This window comes from Oncorhynchus masou, chromosome 5 (assembly GCF_036934945.1).
Source record: "Oncorhynchus masou masou isolate Uvic2021 chromosome 5, UVic_Omas_1.1, whole genome shotgun sequence".
NCBI lineage: Eukaryota > Metazoa > Chordata > Actinopteri > Salmoniformes > Salmonidae > Oncorhynchus > Oncorhynchus masou.
The window spans coordinates 9351719-9367390 of record NC_088216.1 but is presented as its reverse complement, the minus strand read 5'-3'; the positions used below and the strand labels follow the sequence as shown (position 1 = coordinate 9367390).

The window sequence follows — 15672 nt, the reverse complement described above, 5'->3', positions numbered from 1 at the left end:
GATGTATTTGAAGTTTCATATTGGGATGCAAACTCAAATACATTTCAACTATATCTGACATGCTACTGGTGTCTTTGTTAAGCCCATAACCATAACCCCCCCCATAAAAAGATTCTGCAACAGAAAGCTGCACAATATGTTGAGTAAAGTAATTTATGCCACCCGCGTCAATCTGTCACCTAATCCTGCCTAATGGGCAGGCCAATCCTGGAGGAACGTATTGGCTGTAAGAAGGAAGAGGAAAACATAACATCTGTTTGTTTTAAAATGACTTCTTATGACATTGTTGGCCAGAATAAACATTGTCATTAATATTTTTCCATACTGCGTTACCCACTCCAGTCAGCAGATGGCGATATGAGTTTTTCAGGTGATGCTTCTTGCGTGACGTACAATCTAGTGGACGGAACTGGAGGTTTCTTCAACAGCGACAAAAGGCTTCTGATTCAACCAAGGTTGTGGTTTGCGAGCGAACATTAAATCGAAACATTGAAGCTTTTAAGACAAATCTTGTGTATATTATTCTTAGTGTTTTAAACACAATTCTGTTTACATATCTACTCGTTCATTGAAACGTAGATTGGTTGTTAAATTAGCTAATGTGGTGAATTGATACTGCACGAGGCTAATCGCCCGAAACATGAGCTCACTGATCTCGACGGAGAAAGAAGCTCTGATGAAAGTAGAGGAAGAAGCTTTCAGGATGAAAACGGAGGAAGAGGAGGCTATCGCATTCAAAGAAGAAGAGGATGATATTACAGTGAAAGAGGAAGATGGGAAAGAGGTTGTGGAAGAGGAGGAGGTAGAAGCTTTCAGAATCAAAAAGGAGGAAGATGCCGTAATATTGAAAGAAGAGGAAGAACCTTTTGGAGTAAAAGAGGAAGAGGAGGCTATCTCAATTAAAGAGGAGGAGGAAGACGTTTTGGGAGTGAAAAAGGATGAGGCTGAAGATTCGATTAAGACCAGTGAGAACTGACCTAAAAACGGGCACAAAATATGCATTTCTTGAACTAATGTGGGGTTTGAAGGGGGCATTCTACTGAAGTGCTACAACTTAATATGTTGTTCACAACTGAATAAATTGTTAAAGGTGCTATCTGTCATTGGTACATATATTTTTGTGACTTATATTAGATTTTTTGAAATATCCATGAAGTCCCCATTAAAGTGCACTTCATAAAACAGGCTTTTCAGAATTCAACATTGGTGCATAATGTCTACTTAAATTATCAAAGGGACACAAAAGGCACCCATTTTGTGGAACAACCCTTTTACATTTGGACACAAACAATATTTTAGGAAATCATGATGAAAGTGGCCATTATAGGCACTTTTTTATACATATTCATGCCTCTTGTAAGACTCTGTGATTGCAATCGATAGTCATAAGTTTACCATCTGTTTTATGTTCTCATTCACACAGGAGAGAGACATGACTATCGTGGATCCTCTGGGGAGCCTCAACAACATCCTGATGCTGACGTGGCAGAGAAGAGTCTCTCCAGATCAGAACACCAGATGGTACAGCTTGGTCTGGTCTAGCATACAGCTTAGTCTGGTCTAGCATACAGCTTGGTCTGGTCTAGCATACAGCTTGGTCTGGTCTAGCATACAGCTTAGTCTGGTCTAGCATACAGCTTGGTCTGGTCTAGCATACAGCTTGGTCTGGTCTAGCATACAGCTTAGTCTGGTCTAGCATACAGCTTAGTCTGGTCTAGCATACAGCTTGGTCTGGTCTAGCATACAGCTTGGTCTGGTCTAGCATACAGCTTGCTCTATCTGGGTCTGGGTTTCTGTAAAGCAGTTTATGACAACAGTGACATCAGCATCCATAATGATATGAGTCTGTTTCCCCTCTTTATGGTTACCAGGACAACATGAGCCCTTCCTCCCTCCCGGAGTCCCCGTGTCGTGCCTCTCCCGGTAGCACCTTACTGCTGGGTATGAAGAGGTTGTCTGTGCTGCTGGTGGACTGCAGGAAAACAACGGAGCTGAGTGGAACTGTGAGAGGAGGAGCAGAGAAGAAAGGATCAGATTTGACACATCAAAGTAAGTGCTGTAGTTTAGTTTGAACAAATACAATAGATCTGCCCACTGGTATCTGTTACCAGGACAACCAGCAGAGTACTGTTAGTTGACAGGAAGATAGACTGGTGTCTGTTACCAGGACAACCAGCAGAGTTCTGTTAGTTGACAGGAAGATAGACTGGTGGATATGGATGTTATGAATATCGTAACACTGAAATAGGATTCTGCCAATGAAAAGAGAGAAACCAATAGACCATATAAAACCTTGAAAGTTATCTTTGGAGAAAAAGTTTCTAAATGATCTGATGTAAGGTGCACATGTAACCAATGTGAAATGGCTAGCTAGTTAGCGGTGGTGCACGCTAATAGCATTTCAATCGGTGATGTCACTTGCTCTGAGACCTTGAAGTAGTGGTTCCCCTTGTTCTGCAAGAGCCGTGGCTTTTGTGGAGCGATGGGTAACGATGCTTCGTGGGTGAATGTTGTTGATGTGTGCAGAGGGTCCCTTGGTTCGCGCCCGGGTCGGAGCGAGGGGACGGACTAAAGTTAAACTGTTACACATGTTTAACAAAAACTTGTCCTAAAAACATTATGGATGTTACATGTCCCAGTCAACCTCCTATCTTTACAAGACTCTAGAACAGGCAAACTGAACTCCAGACACTTCAATGTGGTATTGCGTCATTCACATCTGATCGACACAACTTGTTAAAAAAGGAAATACCCGGATTCTTTAAATATTAAAGTAATAAAGGAGAACTGTAGCATCTAATGATGAAACATTATGGAGTCTTAAAGGAGGACTGTAGCATCTAATGATAAAACATTATGGAGTCTAATGATGGAAAGGGGATACCTAGTCAGTTGTATAACTGAGTGCATTCAACTGATATGTGTCTTTCGCATTGAACCCAACCCTTCTGATTCAGAGCTGATTCTGTAGTCCTGTACTGAAACAGCTGCTCTCCCTCTTTCTCCCTGTAGTCCTGTACTGAAACAGCTGCTCCCCCTCTCTCTCCCTGTAGTGCTGTACTGAAACAGCTGCTCTCCCTCTCTCTCCCTGTAGTGCTGTACTGAAACAGCTGCTCTCTCCCTGTAGTGCTGTACTGAAACAGCTGCTCTCCCTCTCTCTCCCTGTAGTGCTGTACTGAAACAGCTGCTCTCCCTCTCTCTCCCTGTAGTGCTGTACTGAAACAGCTGCTCCCCCTCTCTCTCCCTGTAGTGCTGTACTGAAACAGCTGCTCTCCCTCTCTCTCCCTGTAGTGCTGTACTGAAACAGCTGCTCTCCCTCTCTCTCCCTGTATTGCTGTACTGAAACAGCTGCTCTCCCTCTCTCTCCCTGTAGTGCTGTACTGAAACAGCTGCTCCCCCTCTCTCTCCCTGTAGTGCTGTACTGAAACAGCTGCTCTCCCTCTCTCTCCCTGTAGTGCTGTACTGAAACAGCTGCTCTCCCTCTCTCCCTGTAGTGCTGTACTGAAACAGCTGCTCCCCCTCTCTCTCCCAGTAGTGCTGTACTGAAACAGCTGCAAAACGTGACTAGTGACGTTGCTGGATGCGGGCCTCGCTCTGCTGCTTTGCCAGTTAATTTGTTATTTTATTAAAGCTATAGCCTTTGGTTTGGATTGTTTATTTATGTCTGAGGAAAACAGAAATGTCAACCCATAAATCTTCTTCAAATATGATGTCATAGTGAATTCATGACATCTGAGTGGTTAAGTCTTTTCATGCTTTATATTATGGCTATATACAGTTTTTTATATGTATATTAAAAATATACTGAACAATAATAATCACAACATGCAAGAATTTCAACGATTTACAGTTCATATAAAGAAATCAGTCAATGTAAATAAATTCACTAGGTCCTAATCTTTGGACTTAACATGACTGGGCAGGGGCACAGCCATTGGCTTTATTACGGAGAGACCTACTCCTCAGTTTCATCAGCTGTCCGGGTGGCTGGTCTCAGTTCCCATCGGCGAAGAAGCTGCATGTACTGGTCTGGCGTGGTTACATGTGGTCTGCAGTTGTGAGGCTAGTTGGACGTACTGCCAAATTCTCTAAAACAACGTTGGAGGCGGCTTCTGGTAGAGAATTGAACATTCAATTATCTGGTCACAGCTCTAGTGGATATTCCTGCAGTCAGCATGCCAATTACCGGTCAAAAATTGTTGCGCCTACTCATTCCAGGGTTTTTAAAATGTATTTGTACTCTTTGTCTACATTGCAGAATAATAGTGAATACATTAACTATGAAATAACACATATGGAATCATGTAGTAACCAAAAAAGTGTTAAACAAATCCAAATATATGTTATATTTGAAAAATCCCAAAGTAGTCACCCTTTGCCTTGACAGCTTTGCACACGCTTGGCATTCTCTCAACCAGCTTCATGAGGTAGTCACCTGGAATGCATTTCAATTAACATGTGTGCCTTGTTAGAAGTTAAGTTGTGGAATTTCTTCCTTAATGCGTTTGAGCCAATCAGTTGTGTTGTGACAAGGTAGGGGTGGTATACAGAAGATATGGTATATTGGGTAAAAGACCAAGTCCATATTATGTCAAGAACTGCTCAAATAAGCAAAGATAAACAGCAGTCCATCCTTACCTTAAGGACCACCACAGGAATGGAAGACCCAGAGTTACTTCTGTTGCAGAGGATAAGTTCATTAGAGTTACCAGCCTCAGAAATGGCAGCCCAAATAAATGCTTCATAGAGTTCAAGGAACAGACACTTCTCAACATCAACTCTTCAGAGGAGACTGCATGAATCAGGCCTTCATGGTTAAATGTCTGCAAAGAAACCACTACTAAAGGACACCAATAAGAAGAGACTTGCTTGGGCCAAGAAACATGATCAAGGGACATTAGACCGGTGGATATCTGTCCTTTGGTCTGATCAGTCCAAATTTGCGATCTTTGGTTTCAAACTCAAAGTTGGTGAACGGATGATCTCCGCATCTGCAGCAATACTCCATCCATCTGGTTTGGTGGGACAAATGATAGTGGAGTTCTACACTTTAATATGTTGTTCAGTACTGAATAGATTGTTAAAGGTGCAATCCGTCATTGGTACATATATTTAGACTTTTATATTAGATTTATTGAAATGTCCATGTGGTCCACATTAAAGTACTCTTCATCTAACAGGCTTTTCAAATTCAACATTGGTGCATAATTTCTATTTAAATTATCAAAGGGACGCAAAGGGCACCCATTTCGTGGAACAACCCTTTAACATTTGCAACACAAACAGTATTTTACAAAATGATGATGAAAGTTTGCATTTTTAGGCCCCTTTAGACATATTCTTGCCTCGTAAGACTCTGATCACAATTGATGGTCATAAGTATGTACCATATGTTGTTCAGTACAGAATAAATTGTTAAAGGTGCAATCCGTCACTGGTAACATTTGCATTTCAGGCCTTTTTAGACCTATTCATGCCTCTTGAAAGACTCTGTTATTGTAATAGTAGATCATAAGTTAACTATCTGTTTGATGTTCTCATTCACACAGGAGAGAGACATGACTATTATGGATCCTCTGGGGAGCCTCAACAACATCCTGATGCTGACGAGGAAGAGAAGAGTCTCTCCAGATCAGATCACCAGATGGTACAGCTTGGTCTGGTCTAGCATACAGCTTGCTCTATTGGGGTCTGGGCTGGGTTTCAGTCGAGCACTTTATGACAACAGTGACATCAGCATCCATAATGTTATGTGTTTGTGTCCCCTCTTTATGGTTACTAGGACAACGCTAGCCCTTCCTCCCTCCCGGAGTCCCCGTGTCGTGCCTCTCCCGGTCGCACCTTACTGGGTATGAAGAGGTTGTCTGTGCTGCTGGTGGACTGCAGGAAAACAACGGGGCTGAGTGGAACTGTGAGAGGAGGAGAAGAGAAGAAAGGATCAGATTTAACTCATCAAAGTAAGTGCTGGAGTTTAGTTTGATCAAATAAAATAGATCTGCCCACTGGTATCTGTGACCAGGACAACCAGCAGACTTCTGTTGGTTGACTGGAAGATAGACTAGTGGAAATGGATGTTATGAATATCATAACACTGAAAAAGGATTCTGCCAATGAGAGAAACCAATAGACCATATTAAACATTGATGAAAGTTGGCTTTAGAGAGAAAGTTTCAAGATGATCCAATGTGAATTGCGTGTTTTACAGAAACCTTTCCTTAAAACATTATGGATGTTACATTGCCTGTCCCAGTCAACCCCCCCTGTCTTTACAAGACTGTTGAACAGGAAAACATGATGGAGTCTTAAAGGACTGTAGCATCTAATGACGAAACATTATGGAGTCTTAAAGGAGGACTGTAGCATCTAATGATGAAACATTATGGAGTCTTAAAGGAGGACTGTAGCATCTAATGATGAAACATTATGGAGTCTTAAAGGAGGACTGTAGCATCTAATGAGGAAACATTATGGAGTCTTAAAGGAGGACTGTAGCATCTAATGAGGAAACATTATGGAGTCTTAAAGGAGGACTGTAGCATCTAATGATGAAACATTATGGAGTCTTAAAGGAGGACTGTAGCATCTAATGAGGAAACATTATGGAGTCTTAAAGGAGGACTGTAGCATCTAATGAAACATGGAGTCTTAAAACTTCTTATGGCTAGCGGAACCCCTCGACAACATTCCTCTGAAAAGGCAGAGCGCGAAATTCAAAATATTTTTTAGAAATATGTACCTTCCATACATTCACAAGTGCAATACACCAAATTAAAGCTTAACTTCTTGTTAATCTACCCATCGTGTCTGATTTCAAAAGAGCGTTACAGCGAAGCACACCATATAATTATGTTAGGTCAGAGCCTCAAAAACACACACAGCCATTTTCCAGCCAAAGAGAGGAGTCCCAAGAAGCAGAAATAAAGAAAATGAATCACTAACCTTTGATCTTCATCAGATGGCACTCATAGGACTTCATGTTACACAATACATGTATGTTTTGTTCGATAAAGTTCATATTTATATCCATCTCACTGCAAGTACTGTCAAATCTGGTGCAGTTCATGAGTAGATGCAGTGCAGTACATACCCCCCACCCCCTTTGTTCAGGGACACATTATTCCATTTCAGTTCGTCACATTTCTGTGGAACTTGTTCAGTTTTGAATCTTGTTATGTTCCAACAAATATTTACACATCTTAAGTTTGCTGAAAATAAACGCAGTTGACAGTGAGAGGACGTTTCTTTGTTTGCCGAGTTTAGATTGGCGAGGGGGAAAAAACAATTTAATCAATTTTAGAATAATGCTGAAATGTAACAAAATTTGGAAAAGGTGAAGGGGTCTGAATACTTAACGAATGCACAGTGTCTGTGTGTATACTGAACCAAAATATAAACCACAATTTCAACGATGTACAGTTCATACAAGTCATTCATTGTAAATAAATAAATTAGGCCCTAATCGATGGACTGTACATGACTTGGCAGGGGAGCAGCCATTGGTGGGTCCTGGAGGGCAGAAGCCCATCCATTGCGGAGCCAGGCCCAGCCAATCAGAATTAGTTTTTCCCACAAAAGGGCTTCATGACAAATAGAAATACAACTCGGGTGGCTGGTCTCAGATGCTTTGGGGATCCTGGGCTGGCGTCGTTATATGTGGTCTGTGGTTGTGAGGCCAGTTGGATGTACTGCCAAATTCTCTAAAACGATGTTGGAGGCAGCTTCTGGTAGAGAATTGAACATTCAATTATCTGGTAACAGCTCTAGTGGATATTCCTGCAGTCAGCATGCCAATTTCACGCTCCCTCAAAACTTGAGACACCTGTGGCATTGTGTTGTGTGACAAAACTGCACATTTTAGTGTGGCCTTTTATTCTCCCCAGCACAAGGTGCACCTGTGTAATGATCATGCTGTTTAATCAGCTTGATATGCCACACCTGTCAGGTTGATGGATTATCTTGGCAGAGAATAAATGTTAACTAATAGGATGTAAAAAATTCTGCAATCTTTTTTTCCAGCTCATTAAACATCCAACACTTCACATGTTACGTTTTATAATTTGTTTATTGTAGTTACTATCAGTTTTAGGAACATCTTTCCAAATATTTCATTATTTTTTACTTTACCCAAAATATGACTTCAGCCTTTTCCAGCATGATGGAGCACCTTGCCATAAGGCAAAAGTGATAACTAAGTGGCTCGGGTAACAAAACATCAGTATTTTGGGTCCATGGCCAGGAAACTCCCCAGACCTTAATCCCATTGAGAACTTGTGGTCAAATTCTGACAAACTCCAAGCATTGATTATGCAAGAATGGGCTGCCATCAGCCAGGATGTGGCCCAGAAGTTAATTGACAGCATGCCAGGGTGGATTGCAGAGGGCTTGAAAAAGAAGGGTCAACACTGCAAATATTGACTCTGCATCAACTTCATGTCATTGTAAATAAAAGCCTTTGACACTTATGAAATGCTTGTAATTATACTTCATCATTCCATAGTAACATCTGACAAAAATATCTAAAGACACTGAAGCAGCAAACTTTGTGGAACTTAATAATTTTCATTCTCAATACTTTTGGCCACGACTGTAGGTCGTATTCTGTATCATACAGCTATGAAAGTTATATATTTAGAACTACCTGCTCGATTGGAATCCAGTGACGTCTGTGTCTTGAGTGTCCTAGAACTGTTTAGTTTTTTGTGTTCTGACGAAAACAGAATGAATAAATAAGTAGTGTAAACATTATCAGTAATTACCAGGAAACTCTACAACATTTGTTTTAAAATCACACTGAGATTGTTCAAACTGGCCTTAGGTTATTGAGGGATCTGATTAGGATTTACCCTCGTAGCAAGGCCGTTTTATCATGTGGAGGTTTCATTCGGGTCTCTATTTTAAAAAACACTGTCTTTGGCAGGAGAAAAACCAGACTCAGAGGAACCAGAGCCAGGGACGTCCAAACCAGCAAGAAGACACCAGTGTTCCCACTGTGGAAAGGGTTGTAACCACTTAAGTAAGCTTAAACGACATGATAGAATACACACAGGGAAGAAGCCTTACCACTGCTCGAAATGTGGAAAGATTTTTAACCGGAAAGGACACCTGAAAGCGCACAAGAACATTCACACAGGGGAGAAGCCTTACCATTGCTCCCAGTGTGGGAAGTGTTTCAACTGGGGAGAGGATCTGAAAAGACACGAAAGAATACACACAGGGGAGAAGCCTTACCACTGCTCCCAGTGTGGGAAGTGTTTTAACCAGTTAGGGGCCCTGAAACAGCACAAGAGAATACACACAGGGGAGAAGCCTTACCATTGCTCCCAGTGTGGCAAGTGTTTCAACTGGAAAGGGGATCTGAAAAAACACGAAAGAATACACACAGGGGAGAAGCCTTACCACTGCTCCCAGTGTGGGAAGTGTTTTAACGGGTTAGGGGCCCTGAAAAAACACGAAAGAATACACACAGGGGAGAAGCCTTACCACTGCTCCCAGTGTAGCAAGTGTTTTAACCAGGTAGGGGCCCTGAAACAGCACGCGAGAATACACACTGGGGAGAAGCCTTACCACTGCTCCCAGTGCGGCAAGTGTTTTAACCAGTTAGGGGCCCTGAAACGGCACGAGAGAATACACACAGGGGAGAAGCCTTACCACTGCTTCCAGTGTGGCAAGTGTTTTAACCAGTTAGGGGGCCTGAAACGGCACGAGAGAATACACACAGGGGAGATGCATTACCACTCCTCCCAGGGTGCCATGCTTTTGCCCATTTAGGAAGCCTGAAAATACACGAAAGAATACACACAGGGGAGAAGCCTTACCACTGCTCCCAGTGTGGCATGTGTTTTAACCAGTTAGGGACCCTGGAACAGCACAAGATAATACACACAGGGGAGATGCATTACCACTCCTCCCAGTATGCAAAGCTTTTGCCCATTTAGGAAACCTGAAAGAACATGAGACACAGAGGAGAAGGCTTACAAAAGGTTAGATTTAGAAAGCTTACAAAAGGTTCGATTTTGGGAAAAGATATTACTCAAAACAATCACTTAAACGTCATTAGAGAATCCACACAGGAGAGAGAAATTACTTCTCTTAGCATGTATATTGATATTTCACATCTCATTGACTCACAACTCATCAGAGAACATACACAGTGCTCCCATGGTCTTATATTGTTGTCTCATAATGTGTTTACCTGTTTTTACCAGATGAAATTGCTTCTTCCAATTATTGAGTAACATGTACCTGTTAAGAAACTGACTGTTAGAACTGTTAAGGTTCCATGGATTGATGAGGAATTTAAAAACTGTATGTTTGAAAGAGTTGGGGCAAAAGGAGTGGCTAATAAGTCTGGCTGGCTGTTTTATGTACTGCAAATTGAGAAATTATGTGACCAAACTCAACAAAAATAATAAACTTTATTATGAAGCCAAGATCAATGATATAAAGAATGATGGAATTTTTTTTGTAAAAAACATCATGAAAGAAAAGCAGTGGCAGTATTGAATTTTGTAAAGTTAGTGTGGGAGAGGTGGAAAAATTGTTATCGATCAATAATGACAAACCTCCTGGCATTGACAACTTAGGTGGAAAGCTACTGAGGACAGTAGCTGACTCTATAGCCACTCCTATCTGACATATTTTTTAATATGAGCCTAGAGGAAGGTCTTTGTTCTCAGGCCTGGAGGGAAGCCAAATTAATCCACTACTCAGGAGTGGTAAAGCGGCCTTTACTGGTTCTAACAGCAGACCTATAAGCTTGCTGCCAGCTCTTAGCAAACTGTTGGAAAAAATTGTGTTTGAACAAATACAATGCTATATTTCTGTCAACAAATGAACAACAGACTTTCAGCATGCTTATAGAGAAGGGCACTCAACATGTACTGCACTGACACAAATGACTGATGACTGGTTGAGAGAAATTGATAACAAGAAGATTGTGGGAGCTGTATTGTTAGAGCCTTAGATATTATTGACCATAACCTGTTGTTTAAGAATGTTTGTGCTATGGCTTTTCAACCTCTGCCATAATGTGGATTCAGAGCTATCTATCTAATAGAACTCAGAGGGTTTTTAATGGAAGCTTCTCTAATGTCAAACATATGAAGTGTGATGTACCGCAGGGCAGCTCTCTAGGCCCTCTACTCTTTTCTATTTTTACCAATAGCCTGCCACTGGCTTTAAACAAAGCATGTGTGTCCATGTATGCTGATGATTCAACTATATAAGCATCAGCAACCACAGCTAATGAGTTCACTGAAACCCTTAACAAAGAGTTGCAGTCTGTTTTGGAATGCGTGGCCTGTAATAAACTGGTCCTGAACATCTCTAAAACTAAGAGCATTGTATTTGGTACAAATCATTACTTAAGTTCTAGACCTCAGCTGAATCTGGTAATGAATTGAGTGGCTGTTGAACAAGTTGAGGAGACTAAATTACTTGGCATTACCTTAGATTGTAAACTGTCATGGTCAAAACATATAGATTCAATGGTTGTAAAGACAGGGAGAGGTCTAGCCATAATAAAGAGATGCTCCTCTATTTTGACACCACACTCCACAAAGCAAGTTCTGCAGGCTCTAGTTTTGTCTAATCTTGATTATTGTCCAGTCGTGTGGTCCAGTGCTGCAAGGAAAGACCTAGTTTAGCTGCAGCTGGCCCAGAACAGAGTGGCACATTTTGCTCTTAATTGTAAACAGAGGGCCGATATAAATACTATACATGCCAGTCTCTCTTGGCTAAGAGTTGAGGAGAGACTGACTGCATCACTTCTTCTTTTTATAAGAAACATGAATGTGTTGAAAATCCCAAATAGTTTGCATAGTCTGTAAGGGAATTCTGCCCTATGTGCACAGAAGAGACCACAGGAAAACTAATTCAATCAGAGGTTAGTTTGTTTAATAAGTATTGCAACCCAGAGTTTACACTTACAGCAATTTGCAAGCAAGACACTCAGTTCAAAAGATGGTGTTTTCCCTTTTTATCCCCTACTGAGGATCACCCCGCCCAGGCTGATGTCCCTTAACTTTAATACCATGTAAGTTTGTGTGTATGCGTTGATATGTAGGCTACGTGTGCCTTTTACAAAATGTATGTTGTTCTGTCCTTGAGCTGTTCTTGTCTATTGATGTGCTGTATTGTGTGTCATGTTATGTGTGGACCCCAGGAAGAGTAGCTGCTGCTTTTACAACATCTAATGGGGATCCTAATAAAATACCAAACTGTTATTCTCTCTGATCTCAGAAATAAAGAATCTTGGTTTGACTTGGACTCCAGCAGATCCTTATTTTATAATATCCACCTAAACTCTTCCACGGATTGCTGTTTCATCATTGTCTCAATGAAGACTTCTTTGTTTTACTTTCCTGGGGTCATTTACAAGCCTCCCACTGGTTGAATAAATGTTATTTCCACGTCAAATTAAAAAACATCTTTAACATTGATGAATCTTCACTATCTTCATCCCTAAACTAGCAAGATTAACTGATGTCTCAATGACCTTCCTAGCCTTATGAAATCCTAGCTAAAAACAATGTTCACACCAGTTTTCATGTCTTTGGTTATGCAAACATTTGTTTACTAGATTATATTTCTCATTAAGAATAATGCTCTTTTAATTCTATATGGTTCACGCCTGGCTTTGGTCATGTGTTCTTTTATGGGTGTCATGCCCTGACCGTAGATTGCTTTGTATGTTTTTTTGTTTTGTTTGTTCAGGGTGTGATGTGGGTGGCCATTATATGTTTGCATGTCTATGTTTTGTATTTCTATGTTTTCGCCGGGTATGGTTCTCAATCAGGGACATCTGTCTCTATTTCGTTGTCTCTGATTGAGAACCATTTCGAATAAATAATATGAACATTTACCACTCTGTACCTTGGTCCTCACCTTCCTCCTATGAATGCCGTTACGATGGGTCAATTATTTTAATTAGAATATAGCAATGATGCTCTCTCCTCAATCACTTACAGTTTCTTTGGAAAGTATTCAGACCCCTTGACTTTTCACATTTTGTTACGTTAGTCTTATTCAAAAATTGATTAAATAAAACAATTTCCTCAGCAATCTACACACAATACCCCATAATGACAAAGTGGAAACAAGCTTTTTTATAAATGTTTTTTCAAATGTATTAAACAAAAAATTATTTACATAAGTATTCAGACCCTTTGCTGAAAGAGAGTCGAAATTGAGCTCAGGTGCATCCTGTTTCCATTGATCGTCCTTGAGATGTTTCTACAATTTAATTGGAGTCCACCTGTGGTAAATTCAATTGATTGGACATGATTTGGAAAGGCACACACGTGTCTATATAAGGTTCCACAGTTGACAGTGCATGTCAGAGCAAGAACCTAGCCATGAGGTGGAAGGAATTGTCTTAACTCCGAGACAGGATTGTTTTGAGGCACAGATCTGGGGAAGGGTACGAAAACATTTCTGCAGCATTGAAGGCCCCTGATTTAGCCCCCTGCAGTAAAAGGTTATTAATGGGGTAAAATGATCTGTTTAAGTCATTAGTAAAGGGCACATCGTTAAAGAACACAGTTATCTTTTATTTTGTGGTCTATATCCTCTCAATCATTTATTCCTTCATAAACCGAAAACATATGTACCTAAACACAACATGTATCTGGATAGCTGACAACTATTTTTTAAAGGTCAAAAGTGATCTGTTTAGGTCATCAGTAAAGGAAGCATAGTTAAAGAGTACAATGACCCTTTCAAAGACTGAGACATCCACCGGACCCCCCCCCCCCCCTATAACTATTTTTTTTAAATGATCTGTTTAGGACATTAGTAAAACAGATGTTTTCAAAGACACCTGGGGGGCCAGGTTGTTAATTATTTTGTGTCCATTCTTAACCCTTAACATTCCCAGCCAAGGGGAGAGAGAGAGAGAAATTTAGTACAGTCATTTAAACATACATATTACAATTGTTAAAGTTTACTATGTAATATTAAATACAAAATTTAACAAAATAATTAAATTATGTCACTAATGTTTTTTACTAAAGAACGTTTTATAAATCATACATGTTATTATTACATGTAGCATCACTACATAACAACAACATCGTAGCAACACCACATGGTACATACATTATTGGGCACAACAATACATCACACGAAGCAGCCACATCTGTCAGTAAGAGTGTCCACAATTGAGTCATTGAATGAATAGATGGAGATAAAACTGTCCATTTTGAGTGTTTCTTGCAGCTTGTTCCCATCACGAGCTGCAGCGAACTGAAAAGAGGAGCGACCCAGGGATGTGTGTGCTTTGGGGACCTTTAACGGAATGTGACTGGCAGAATGGGTGTTGTATGTGGAGGATGAGGGCTGCAGTAGTTATCTGAAATAGGGGTGAGTGAGGCCTAAGAGGGTTTTATAAATAAGCATTAAACCAGTGGGTATGGCGACTGGTATACAGAGACAAGCAGTTTACATAGGAGTATAGAGTGCAGTGATGTGTCCTATAAGGAGCATTGGTGGCAAATCTGATGGCCGAATCGTAAAGAACATCTTGCCGCTCAATGTATCCTACCATGCCTATATCCAACACAGCTCCATGTGTTGTCTCTATCATGTATCCTACCATGACTATATCCAACCCTACTCCATGTGTTGTCACTATCATGTAGCCTACCATGCCTATATCAACCCTACTCCATGTGTTTCCACTATCATGTGTCCTACCATGACTATATCCAACCCAACTCCATGTGTTGCCACTATCATATATCCTACTTGGCTGAAGCTTTGATCCAGTGGAAGAAGTATTGAGGAGCAGGGAGGTTAAAGGTCACTTCAGGATACAGCTGTTACTCTAAACTATCCCTTGATAATACAGTAATGAGAGAAAATGTATAGAATATTTATGGCTCTATAACATCTCTATCTAATCCGTTTTATTGAACCTAATTCCATTTTCTCCATTTAGTTTTTCCAGGTTTCTGATTTGTCCCTGTTTGTCTGTTTTTCTCTCTAAATCACACTGTTAATAGAAAACAACAACATTGGATGTTCTAAGTCCACAACAACACTTAAACCACATCAGGAGAACACGTTTGAAGTCTGAGAAAAATCTAAGACGTGTTCATTTTTGTGTGTAGATACCCTTTAATTGAAGTGACACCAGCAAGAGCCTTGCTTGGTTAGTGGTGTCTCTGTAGCACACATGTGATTGCAGAGTCTGCTGAACAAATCACTGGATTGATGCTAATAGTCATGGTATCATTCTGCCAGGGAGGAATAGACTACTTTGTAGTTAACATTTAATTGACAAGGTTTTTTGGGAAAGCTTTCAACCAGAAGATGGTTGTCACTAGCATCATCGCTAACAGCTACACATAGTGGATCATTAGCATCATTGCTAACAGCTACACATAGTGGATCATTAGCATCATCTCTAACAGCTGCACATAGTGGATCATTAGCATCATTGCTAACAGCTACACATAGTGGATCATTAGCATCATCGCTAACAGCTACACATAGTGGTAGACAAATGCACTCAGACAGGGGCATTTCCTGGCTGTTTCCTCTTCAGAAACTTGAAGGAAAATACATATCACTTAGGCAAATTTAACGATGACTTGCAGGCAGTCGGTTCAGAATAACGATGACAAAAATGGAAAACTCTTTAATCTGTCACCTAATCCTACCTAACGGGCA

The 15672-nt window shown here is 40.6% G+C and overlaps 1 protein-coding gene and 2 pseudogenes across 1 annotated transcript in view; 2 read left to right on the top strand and 1 right to left on the bottom strand.

Annotated features, from left to right (window-relative positions):
- LOC135532479 (zinc finger protein 436-like) overlaps nucleotides 1-15672 on the bottom strand; it is a 781678-nt gene that overhangs the window by 67293 nt on the left and 698713 nt on the right. The gene's annotated exons all lie outside the window — the stretch shown is intronic.
- The window catches only part of LOC135525310 (zinc finger protein 850-like), a 138484-nt pseudogene that overhangs the window by 24734 nt on the left and 98078 nt on the right, over nucleotides 1-15672 (top strand).
- LOC135525320 (zinc finger protein 850-like) overlaps nucleotides 440-15672 on the top strand; it is a 46344-nt pseudogene continuing 31111 nt past the window's right edge.